The sequence below is a fragment of the Scaptodrosophila lebanonensis genome, unplaced genomic scaffold, assembly GCF_003285725.1.
Source record: "Scaptodrosophila lebanonensis strain 11010-0011.00,11010-0021.00 unplaced genomic scaffold, SlebRS2 tig00000112-arrow-arrow-pilon, whole genome shotgun sequence".
NCBI classification, from domain to species: Eukaryota; Metazoa; Arthropoda; class Insecta; order Diptera; family Drosophilidae; genus Scaptodrosophila; species Scaptodrosophila lebanonensis.
The window spans coordinates 2,076,057-2,089,054 of record NW_022060574.1 but is presented as its reverse complement, the minus strand read 5'-3'; the positions used below and the strand labels follow the sequence as shown (position 1 = coordinate 2,089,054).

Here is a 12,998-nt window from a genome sequence, read left to right as displayed (position 1 = left end):
AGTTCGGCCATTAGTTTTCTTTTTTTTTTCTTTTTCTTCTTATTCGATTCTCAATGTAACTCTGCGCCCACGCTACTTTGAAAAACAAGTTTAGAGTGACCAACTATTACAAGGGCCGTAATAACGCGCCTTCTTTTTTTTTAGTATTTTCCTAGGCTGTATCGAAACGGCCTCCATTAGGCTACATTTAAGTGGCCACACCTTTTTCCGTTTCTTTTTTTTTATATGTATGTATGTACCAAAATAACACACATACAGCCGAAACGAATTTTATTCTTTATCCGTCTTTTCTATTTTTTTTTTCGGTTTTTCTCTCGTCGCCAATGTAATGACCTGCAAATTGCCCAATAATTACAAACCAACTGCACGCAATTACTAAGATATACCAAACAATGTTTATTATTTCTTCGGTGCGATCCGCACTTGACAAGTGTATATAAACGACTGACTCAATGAGAGCCAGTATGCTCTCCGCTCTCTGCAACGCTCGCAGTGACAGGCTGCCACATCCCTCCAATATTTTTCAGCTTCAGCTTCAAGTTCTGCTGCGCATCTGCAGGCTGCTCCACGGAGATATCGGGAATTGATTCGGCTTGTGGTAGCGGTGGTGGCTGTGTTCCAAGTGAGGCACCATTTTCTTGCTCGCTGCCATCCAACTGTTGTGAAGCTTCGATGCGCAAACTAGAACCCCCTGAAATCTTTTTAACATGACTTATATTTCTCAAATACGTTTTACCTCCTCCCGATATCTTTACTACGCTCCCATCTATCTGAATTACCTCATAGACTGTTGTATCAAAATTAGAAGTTAACTTGTTAGGAAAAATCACGTTCTTTAGCACTACTTTATCTCCCAGTTGTATTTTAGATTCCGTGGCTCTTCTAGTTTTGTCTGCCACCTCTTTTCCTTTTTCCTTATTAATGAAATCCCTGTCTCTCTCTTCCGATTCTCCCACTTCCCCTACTATATCCTGAACTCCCGGAATCTTGTCTCTAATTGTGCGATTGAATATAAGCTCGGATGGTGGCGAGCCCGTAGTACCATGGGGAGTAACATTGTACATTAATATGAATTTTTAAATCTCATGTCTATAATTTTTATCATTCACATGTGCTATTTTCAACCGCTTTACTAATGATCTATTCATATTTTCTACCTCGCCATTAGCCTGAGGCCAATATGGAGGGGTTGTAATGAGGTCAATTCCATTCGTCTCACAATATTTTTTAAACTCTGCACTCACATATTTTCTGCCATTGTCTGTTCTTAACTTTTTTGGATACCCCAATCTACTAAAAATTTCGGACATCTCTTCAATAAGCACCTTCGATCCTATTGATTGTACAAATTTTACTTCTATGTATCTAGAATAGTAATCGATGAGAACTAGCAAGTGCTCATTATTTGGCAACGGTCCTAACAAATCAGTGGCTACCCATACCCATGGGCTACTCGGAAATGCATGACGTCTCATTGGGACTGGATTATCTGGTAAAGATACCAATATACAGTCACGACAATCCTTGACAAATTTTTCTGCATCCCTGTCAATTTTTGGCCACCATACTTTTGATCTCAGTCGCCTTTTCATTGCTGCTTCTCCAGGGTGTCCCTCATGAGCTAATGTTAAAACTCTCTGTCGTAGTTGTTGGGGGATGACCAGACGACTTCCTCTTAATAGAATGCTACCAATACTCGACAGCTCCAGGCGAAACGGATAATATGGGCTAGTTGCTGCAGAATTCCAGCAGTCATTGTCCAGGCATGTTATGGCATCTAGTACTTCCTCGTCTCTTGTACTCATTTCGGAAATCTCGGATATATTTAAAGATGTGGGAGTAGAAATTGAAATCATATGGAATATGTTTTCCTCTCCACCCCAATCAAATGATTTAGTACTTGAAACGTTACATAAGCGTGAGATCGAGTCAGCAATATTTTCCTTCCCAGACTTATATATCACCTGGAAACGGTATGCCTGTAGGCGTAATAACCACCTCTCAGTTCTAGCTGGAGGCTTAGAAGTTGGTTTAAAAATCGCTTCCAATGGCTTATGGTCAGTTACCAACTCGAATTCCAGACCAGCAACATAGTAATGAAATTTTTCCACGCTCCATACCAATGCCAAACTTTCCTTTTCCGTTTGCGAATATCGTTTCTCAACATCAGAAAGGCTCTTACTTGCAAACGATATGATAAATGGATTATTTTCGACATCAAACTGTATTAAGACCGCTCCCAGCGCTACAGGACTGGCATCAGCTATTACACGAGTTTTTAATTTCACGTTAAAATATGCCAACTCCGAAACTCGTGAAACTCCAATTTTCAATTTGTCGAATGCTTGCTGTTCTTGGTGGTTCCACAGAAACTTCTCATCCGCTTTGAGTAACTTTCTCAACGGTTCTGTTGTGTCTGCCAAATCTGGCAAGAACCTTCCCACGTACGTGACCAGGCCTAAGAAACTACGAAGTTCCTCTTTGTTCTTTGGTGGCCTGAATGCCGTAATTACTTCTACTTTCTCTGGATCAGCAGAAATGCCTGTGTCAGATAATATATGCCCGAGGAACTTAAGTCGCTGTGTTTTCCATACGCATTTATCTTTGTTGAGAAATATATTGTTTTCCTTAAAAATAACTTTTACCATCTCGAGCATTTTGTCGTGTTCCTCCAATGAACTTCCGAAGACAATTACATCATCTATATAATTTAATGCATTCGGGCATTTCGCTAATCGTTCCTCCATCAGTTTCTGAAATATCTCAGGTGCTGAGTTAACACCGCAGAGTAGACGCTTGTATCTATACAGTCCTTGTGGTGTTATAAATGTAGTAATTTCTCGGCTATTTGGATGCAATTCCAATTGTTGATACGCACTCTTCAAGTCCAGTCGAGAAAAATACTTAGCGTCCTTAAGCTTCGTTAAAAACGACTCGAATGTTGGTAATGGGTAATTTTCCCGTTGAATTGCTTTATTCGCTTGCCGCCTATCAATGCACAGCCTTATATTCCCATCACCTTTGAATGCGATAACTATTGGAGAAATCCATTCACTTGGTCCGTGTACTGGCTCTATTATATCTTGAGATAAAGCCGATTCTAGCTCTTCTTTTACCTTGTCCTCAATGGCGGCTGGGATGCGTCGCATTGGTTGCTTGACGGGCCTCACATGTGGATCAATTGACAGACGAATAGATACATTATTCCACTTTGGAAAAGGTTCCAACTTTTCGACCCAATTTATAGCTATGCCCAATCTCAACACGTTGAGTTTTATGGCTGTTTCGCGACCAAGCAACGATTGCCTACCCTTTTTTATGACATAAAAGGTTGCAATAGACTCAGCATTCCCTCCAACTGCAATCGGTGCTTCAAACACACATGAAATCTGTAACAACTAATCCGCAGCATATGCCCGAACGAATCCGGAATCGATGACCATGCTAATTGGTAAACCACCAACTCGGCAAGAAATGACTTCGCCCATGTCACAATCATTCGCAACTCGGAAACAGGGATTGTGAAATTGTTGGCCACCACTCACTGCTCGGACCGGTGCTTCATCTACATAGCGCCGCTTTATACCTCCTCGATGATTTCCGCCGGATCTCTTCACAATAGTCCGACATCTCTTAGCAAAGTGCCCGACTTTGGAACATCTGCTACACTCCGCATTTTTCGCTGGACAAAGCAAACTATTTGAATCATGATCATTTCGGCCACATCTGCCGCACTCTACTTTGGTGTGGTTCCATTTAGCCGTGCGCGATGCAATCTTATTGACCATAGAGCCTGAGCATCCATTTGATGACATTGCTTGCGTCTGCTTGCTCACCTGTTCCTCAATTAGACAAGCAGATATGACTCCCTCCAAGGACTGTTCAGTTGACAGCAACTTTTTCTTCAGCTCAGCCGGTGCCCAAGAATCAATTAGCTTATCCTTGAGACAGATCTCTTCTATTTCTGTTTTGGAAGTGCCAAAATTACACTTCCTCACCTGCTGACGCAATCGCATAAGAAACTCGGTGAAACATTCTCCATCCCGCGGTGTCATGCCACGGTACAAATGTCGCTCAAATACCGAATTGCGTATCGGCGAAAAATATTCATTTAATTTTTCCACCAAAGGTGTGAAGACATCGTTCTGCTCCTCTGGAATATAAGGGACCATCGGTCCTGGCAAGTTATAAACAATAGACTGCAGTTGTGAGCCTCCCAAATGCAGAAGTTTATTGCGCTTTTTAAGAGTTGAGCTGATCTCTTCGCTGTCCGCATATATGTTCAATGCGCGCAACCAGACCTCCCATTCGGAGCGCCAGAGTGATTTGTCTATGCTATTGCATAGGAATGGCTTAAGTTCGGCCATTACTTTGTTTTCTTTTTTTTTTAGGCTACATTCAAGTGGCCACACTTTTTTTTAGTATTTCTTAGGCTACATTTAAGTGGCCACACCTTTTTTTGGTTTTTTTTATATGTATGTATGTACCAAACTAACACACATACAGCCGAAACGAATTTTATTCTTTATCGGTCTTTTCTATTTTTTTTTCGGTTTTTCTCTCGTCGCCAATGTAATGACCTGCAAATTGCCCAATAATTACAAACCAACTGCACGCAATTACTAAGATATACCAAACAATGTTTATTATTTCTTCGGTGCGATCCGCACTTGACAAGTGTATATAAACGACTGACTCAATGAGAGCCAGTATGCTCTCCGCTCTCTGCAACGCTCGCAGTGACAGGCTGCCACACATTTTATTAAGTCTTTTTGGTTACGTTTGGTGCATATATGTACATATGTTACATTTGTCTTGTGGTTGAGCGTATATATGTTTTTTTTTGGTTTCCGTGCAAAGTTGGACGTGAATTTATTTAAAGATTCGTTTTTTTATTTTACTACTATATTCATATTTATTTATTCCAATTCACATATTTATCTATTTATTGTTGTACCTATTTATTTATTTATTTATCCATCATACATAATCAGCGTACATATATTTTCTTGCCCATTTGTTTTTGTTGTTTTGGGCGTTTGCAAACATTTTCATTGTGTGGAATACAGATATATATACATCAATTCAATTGAATAACGAATTTTTCTTCGGGGCCTGCTTGAAAGCTGAACAAATTTATAATCCAAAATATATATAAATATCATAAAAAAACAAAGCGTTTTTTTTTTTGATTGAAATGGAAAAGGATTCTGCGCGCGCGTATAACACAAGGTCGAGAACTGCCAGAAATGATGATCTGGAGGAACACCTAGAAGGAGCCGTGGGTTTTTCAACCGGTGGCCTCATGCACACTCCTCCGAGGCCGTCCATAGCACCAGCAGTACACTGGGACGCCGAGCCAGTAGTCGCGTCGGCGGTAGAAGCAGCAGTGGCCCAGGCGAACGAAACATACCGCCAATCGCAAAAAGAGGGCATCAACAACATCATGTCTTAATGGGCGCGCTCAAAGAAATCTTGCAACCGCAAGCGAATAGCGGCGATTCAGCTGCAAATGGAGCATGGCAACCGCCAGTCAGCCAGAATCGTGGTGCGGTGCCAAAACGGCAGCATCAATACCAGGCTGAACCTCTAACACCAGCAAGAGGAACTTCGCGTCCGGTAGCAAGGCCAGCGGCAGCTAATTCCTCCAGTGGAGCTGGCAATAGCAGCAACACAGCTCGAAATTGGCAAAATCCCGCGGCACAGTCGGCCCGTCGAAGAGGCAATAGGCGTAACGATTGGAGTGGTCAGCTGGACCCACCTCCTCCGTATGCTGCGGCGAATGGCAGATCAGGATGGTGCCGCGTTGAGAAGTGGGACATCGTTTTCAGCGGCGACAAGGAGAAAATGGCGGTAGAAGACTTCGTTTTCCAGGTAGAGTTCCTTCAGAGGCAGTGTCGCTGCGCATGGTTTGAAGTATTAAACAGTTTCCATCTGTTAGTAACTGGGCACGCTCGCGAGTGGTACTGGCAGTATGTCAGGGACCACCGGGCAGACAGCTGGCCAGAACTTAAGCGAAGCATGCTGTCCCGTTTTAAAGGCGCCGCCGATGAATTCGAGCGCATGCGTCAATTGCGCGAAAGACGGCAGAAGGCACACGAAAGCGTGGAGGAGTACATCCATGCCATGAGGAAACTGGCGTCGCGTCTCCAAACAGCACCATCTGAAAACGAGATGATGAAATATATAAAAAAAGGATTAAAAATAGAACTAGCTCGTTATGTGTATGCGAAGCGCGTGTACACGGTAGACCACTTACGTGACGAATGCGTAGAGGTGGAAGCTATGGTCCAGCGGCGAGAAGGCTTGTTCCCAACACGCAGCGGCACACGTTTTAGTGGTGGAAACCGTCCACCGGCAGTGGAGGAGTTGGTCGACGACACTAACGGCGAGGAGTCGGCGGATTTCGGCATAGTTGAAGAGGCGCGTTTGGCAAGGCGTCCGCAACAGGCGTTAGTTTGCTGGAACTGCAGACAAGCCGGCATTGGTTTCCGCGACTGCATGTCACCGGAAAGGCGCGTCTTCTGTTATAGGTGTGGCAGGCCCGACACCTATAGTCCAACATGCCCCGCGTGCACGGGAAACGGCCGTCGGAGTGCGGAGCAAGTGGGCGAATCGCGCTCGACACAGGTGCCCACCAGGATGACAGCGGAGCGGTCCTGAAAGAAGAATTTGATAAGAAAAATACCCAATATAGTAATAAGTTGAAATTTTTACCGTATGAGGAAAAGATGCGGGCATATCTGGAGGCGCGCAATAGAATTTTTGCTCAACATCAGTTAGATGGAATGAGGATGGTGACAGCCAAAGTTAAAAAGGCCCGAGCACGATTCCGAGTGAGAAGGCAGACGAAGAAGCTGGTAGCCGAGGCAGTGCGACGCGAAGGAGCAGCAGATCCGAGGATTTTTGCCGAAGTACGGGTGCGAGGCCATGTGCTACGCGGTTTGCTGGATACCGGGGCCTCGGTAAGCGTGCTAGGCAAACGCGGTCTCGAACTGCTGAAACAGATTGGCGTGGAGCCCAGAAAATACATTTCAATAATTAAAACAGCAGGCGGTGAAGACAGAGCCGTAATTGGGCGAGTGCGTTTACCAGTGGTGTATCGAGAGGAGACCAAAGAAGTGGAATTTTACGTATGCCCATCACTTGAACAGAACGCGTATTTCGGCATCGACTTTTGGCGGCTGTTTAATTTGGCACCACTATTAATTCCTCCGGAAAAGCCAGCCGTTAAAAGACTTGTCTTCGATGAATTGCTAGCTGATAGAGTGGCGCATTATGCGGACCAGGATGAAGTAAGGCCGGAACCAGATATGTGGGAATTGAATGAACAACAAAAGCTGAAATTGGAACAAGTAAAAAAATAATTTTTAACTTTCGAAGAAGCGGGATTAGGCAAGACTACTTTGGAGACTCACCGTATTGAATTGGTCAGCGGAGCAGAGCCAGTGAAAGACAGGCACTACCCTCTATCACCCGCTATGCAGAAGATTGTGTGGGATGAGGTGGACAGCATGCTGGCGCTTGGCGTCATCGAGGTAGGCGATAGTCCGTGGAGTAACCGCACCACCATAGTGCGACGGCCGGGCAAGAACCGCTTTTGCCTCGATGCCCGCAAGTTGAACAAACTGACAGTAAAAGATGCCTATCCGCTACCATGCGTGGAGGGAATCCTATCTGGAATCGATCAGACATATTATATTTCCAGTGTGGACCTGAAATTTGCGTTTTGGCAGGTGGAGTTGGAGGAGTCCAGTAGAAGGTGCACTGCGTTTACGGTACCAGGGCGACCGTTGTACCAATTCCGCATGATGCCTTTCGGGTTGTGTAACGCCGCTCAAAGGTTGTGCCGGCTGATGGACAAGGTCATACCGAATGAACTGAGGTCCAACGTTAAAGTATATCTGGACGATTTGGTAGTCTTCGCGGCTGATTTTGATACGCACTTGGAGTACCTGAAGAGAGTCGCTGAATGCCTCAAGAAGGCAAATCTGACGATAGGGTTACAAAAGTCGAAGTTTTGCTTTAAAACGTTGAAATATTTATCGTGGGCGGCGGCGTGCTTCGAACAAATCCGGAACGGGTGCAGGCGATACAGCGCATACAGGTGCCAAGGTCCGTAAAGGAGGTTCGAGCTTTCTTAGGAACCGCCGGGTGGTACAGGCGATTTATTAGAGATTTTGCCACCTTAGCAGCTCCGCTTACTGAGGCACTAAAAAAGCGTTCTGGAGGCCTTTTCTCACTCGGTGACGAAGCCGTTGCAGCATTCGATGCGTTGAAGAAGGCGCTCACATCTGCGCCAGTGCTGGTACACGCTAATTTTTCACGCCCATTCTTCGTGCAGTGTGACGCATCCCATATTGGCGTCGGAGCGGTATTGTTCCAAATGGACTTAAAGGGAAACGAGAGGCTCATTGCGTTCTGCTCGGCTAAGATGAATAAGCACCAGGTAAACTACTCGGTGACCGAGAAGGAGTGCTTGGCGGCGGTATTGGCGATACAAAAATTCCGGCCATACATCGAAATGATGCCATTCACGGTCATAGCCGATCACGCCAGTTTGAAATGGCTGATGTCCATGAAGGATTTGTCCGGGCGATTGGCACGTTGGTCGTTGCTGCTCCAAGGCTTCGACTTTGAAATCACGCACCGGAAGGGCTCTGACAACATCGTGGCGGATATGCTGTCCAGGAGCACCGAAGCCGAAACTTTAGAGGAGTTGGATTTCTTTCCAGGAGACCTGTTGGGTATAGAAACCGCAGAATTCGAATCAGAGGAGTATCGAGAGCTGATTAGCGAAATTCAAAGTCAAAAAGATAAATTACCTGATTTAAAAATTGAAAACGGGGTGATCTACAAAAAGACATCCTTCAATCGGCTAGAAGATCAGCTCGAAGGCAGTGTGTGGAAACTGTGGGTTCCGCGTGCGCTAACCGGCATGCTTATATCGAAGCCCATACCGAAGCGTCAACGCATGGAGGAGTGTTGAAGACGTTGTCCTGGTTGCGGCGGCAGTTTTATTGGCCGGGAATGGCCAAAGACGTTGCTGAAGTGGTCCGAAAATGCGTGGTCTACAAAGAGACGAAAGCCACCAATTACGGGATGCAGGTGGGAATTGGTGCAGAAGTCGTCACGGAGAGGCCGTTCCAGAAGTTGTACATAGACTTCTTGGGCAAGTATCCGCGATCAAGGAAGGGGCACGCCTTCATATTCATAGTGGTAGATCACTTCACCAAATTCACGATCCTGAAGGCGATGCGGGAGGCCACCACTCGGAGCGTCGTCGACTTCTTGGTGAACGAAGTGTTCCCTACGTTCGGCGTTCCAGAAGTCATACACTCCGATAATGGTAAGCAATTCACGTCCAAGCAGTTTGCAGACATGATGGAGGGCTACGGTGTTAAGCATCTGCGGACACCGGTGTATTCGCCGCAAAGCAACGCGTCCGAAAGGGTGAACCGGACGATACTGTCCGCGATACGGGCGTATCTGGAGCAGGATCAGCGCGAGTGGGACCTACACCTTCCGGAAATTGAAGTGGCCATCAGAAATAGCGTGCATTCTGCGACTGGAGTAACGCCTTTTTTCGCACTATTCGGCCGACATATGATGTTGCGAGGAAATTAAGGTCGTTAGACGAGCACGAATTCGCAGCGTTGAGTACAGCAGACAGGCAATCCCTGGTGCAACAGAAAGTCCAGACACAATTACACGCGGCGTATGAGCGCAGTAGCGTTCGCTATAACCGGCGTGCGCGGCGGCTAAGACTAGCGCCCGGTCAGGAGGTATACCGGCGAAACTTTGCATTGAGTGATTTCAGCCGCGCGTTCAATGCGAAATTCGCGCGGAAATTTCTAAAAGCTCGCGTAAGGAAATCCATCGGCACCAACGCATACGAGCTGGAAGATTTGCAATGAAACTTGCTGGGGGTATTCCACGCAAAGGATATCCGAGTGTGACGCCTGTCATAAAGCAGAATGGATGAATATAGAGAGCCACTCACCTGAAGATCAAGAGTGGGTGTGGCCTACGTTGGGCGCCGCGGTAGTAGTCATCCGAGGCAACGCCGGACTCGAAGCAGAGGACACCAACAACACCAGCCGTTTGATGCGCGCAAACATCACTTCGGGGCATGAGCGTCCGCCCACTTGGATATTTGCGGTGGTGTTGCATCGGGCTGGTCACGAAGAATAAAAGGTGGCAGCGCTACGGAAGACGCCGAAAATTTATAAAGGCACTGCAGCGCCATCTTTCGGTACCGAGCGAGGCACCATGGTGGCAACTGCAGCCGCGCAGGCGCAGGGTTGTGTCCCGATGGCACCTCAAAGTGGGGAAACGTCAAGGCCGTGATGAACGGATGCGCAAGGACATAAAAATCCGCAGACATACGACATCCGGCCTATAAAAGGCAAGCCGCAACACGCCATTCCTATTTTTGGGGCGACCGTGCAGACCCACGAGGCTGTGTTTTTTTTTTTGTGAACTGGAGGCGGTGCTGAAACCTGCAAATAGAAGGGAGGAAAAAACGTTTTGAAAAGGAAAGGAAGAACCAGAAGCCGTTCGAAGGTGAGCAATAAAGATATAGATGCAAGGCAGAACTAATGCCGATGTATGCATACCTATATATCCACTTGAATGTGCCGACCAGTGCTTAAATGCCTTTTGTTCCTTGGCATATAGATTTTTCCGGCATATCGCCAAGTTTTTGGACAGCGGTGGAACCGTACACAGCAGCTGCAGCGGCCGTCATAAGTAGCAGCACGAGCTGCATCGTAGCAGGAGCAACAGTTGTTTTTTGTTGCATTACGTTTCTTTTAGTTTATGTTAGTTTTTTTGGTTTGTTTACGTTTTGAATTCGGTTTTGTATATTGCGCGTCGAATTTATTGTAGTGATGGCATTTTGTTTATCGATGGAGGAACCGTGTTATCGGTTATTGTACGACTCACGCGGGCATAGGGTTGGAACCACCCACCCAAGGAGAATTCCGATGAGCCAGCCGGCGTTGCCCAAGAGGAAAAGCGTAGTCGTAACAAGAAGTATATTAGGTTTGCGGGAGCTGAAAAATGTAACAGGCAGAAGGAGGCGTGGCAAACCCCAAAAAGTATATATATTCTTGATCAGCATGACTAGACGAGTCGATCTAGCCCTGTCTGTCTGTCCGTCCGTATGAACACCTGGATCTCAGAGACTATAAGAGATAGAGACACCAAATTTTCCACAAAGATGCCTTATGTGTGTATTCTATACGAGTTTGTTTTATTTTTTGATTTTCCCCCCCACTTCCCCCCTATGGGGGTTTTCCAGATTTTCCATTCGTATAATCGCCTATATCTCGGAGACTATAAAACCTAGGAACACCAAATTTTAGTCCCAGATGCCTTATGTGAATACGCAGAAAATGTATATTTTGGAATTTCCCTCCCTCCCCCTTCTCCCACGCAAATGCGATTTTCTCTAACTCCCGTAATTTTTGGAATTTCGAACTAAGATTTTGGAAATACCTCTAGTTAGTTATTATGTGTCCGTATGCCAAGTTTCACTATGATAGACCGATTTAACAAGAAGTTATAACCACTGCACACATGTTTACACAGACACGAATAGATGCGAATAGGCATACATACACTCACACAGACGCAATTGCTATGTAAATGTGCAATTATACACCCTTTACGTGAGTTCGAATACCGAGAGAGGTAAAATCGATCCAATTTTTTTTGTTTTTTCTTAATTTTTTTTATTTTCTATAATTATTGTAAACATATGTACAGAGTATTTCAAAGTCGGGACACCCGACTTTAGCTTTTTTACTTGTTTGAATTTCAAACTTTATTCAGATTGGCTTTTGGTGGCTGCAGAAGAACAAGTAGAAAGACTTAGCTTTATGGCCTGTATGAATTCGCCTAATTCAGTTGCCTGACAGGTTTTCTTTGTAGAGTTTGCAATCAAACGTGATTTGTGGTCAAGAAAATTGTTCTATAATAAAAACATATGTAAAAACAAATAAACAATCTCAAAACTACATATACTAACACAAAAATGTTTATACTCCGGAGATGATGACTCATAAAATAAAATTTGATTTTCTATATTCTTGAGTCGAAGCAAAAGGTTATCTCTATCAGATGCGATCAGTCCCATGTACGACTCAATAATTTGTAAACGAGATTTTAAATTGATTTCGTTTTTGGTATGATCGGGAATGAATGGAATGTTGGCTCTCCAGGCCCCGAAAATTCAATAAAAATATATACAGACGGCTTTAAGCGGGACAACCGCGTAGGCGGAGGTGTCTTCTGCGAAGAACTCGGCATAAGAAAAGCCTTCAGGCTTCCGGATCACTGCAGTGTATTCCAGGCCGAAATCACAGCTATTCAAGAAGCTCTCTTCATACTGCCAAGCGCAGTCACAGAAATCAGAGAAATCTGCATATATTCGGATAGCCAAGCGGCATAAAATCCTTAGACAACATCACATCGAACTCGACGTCAGTGCAGACCTGTCGCAAATCTCTTCACGAGATGGCAGCACAGTCCTCAGTCTACCTCATTTGGGTCCCAGGCCATCGGGACATAGAGGGAAACTGCATAGCCGACGAACTGGCAAGAGAAGGTACCACCGTTCCCCTCCTCCCAAGGCATCGATATACCGATGGCCAGCTGTTAACTGTCCATTCGGAACCATTTCGATTTCATTGCAAATCAAATGTGGACCAATGACACAAACAACTACAAAATCTCACGTCAAACGTGGCCCATCCGAGATAGGAAACGGACTTTAGAACTCTGTAGGCTGAGCAGAAGCCAATGCTCAGCTGTCATCAGAGCCATCACGGGGCACAGGCTGGTGGGCTCCCATGCCGCCAGACTAGGACTTCAACACAACAACTTCTGTAGAAGTTACAGAGACTAAGAAGAAGCGGAAACAGTTTCCCACCTCTTCTGCGACTGCCCAGCTTTGTGTAGGACCAGACAACGCTTTCTAGGAGATGGCCTCC

The 12,998-nt window shown here is 45.3% G+C and overlaps 1 long non-coding RNA gene across 3 annotated transcripts; it reads right to left on the bottom strand.

Moving 5' to 3' along the window:
* Nucleotides 1–5,006: 5,006 nt before the first annotated feature.
* LOC115628199 lies at nucleotides 5,007–10,109 on the bottom strand. 3 transcript variants are annotated; one of them, XR_003995781.1, is made up of 7 exons: nucleotides 10,004–10,109; nucleotides 8,826–9,923; nucleotides 7,419–8,740; nucleotides 7,093–7,340; nucleotides 6,718–6,995; nucleotides 6,260–6,659; nucleotides 5,007–6,163 (listed from the first exon to the last, which is right to left on the bottom strand). It is a non-coding gene; the product is annotated as an uncharacterized LOC115628199 (long non-coding RNA). The 3 variants fall into 3 exon arrangements; XR_003995782.1 differs by having other exon boundaries at nucleotides 6,718–6,998; nucleotides 8,826–10,021; XR_003995780.1 differs by having other exon boundaries at nucleotides 8,826–10,020.
* Between the last annotated feature and the right edge of the window lie 2,889 nt (nucleotides 10,110–12,998).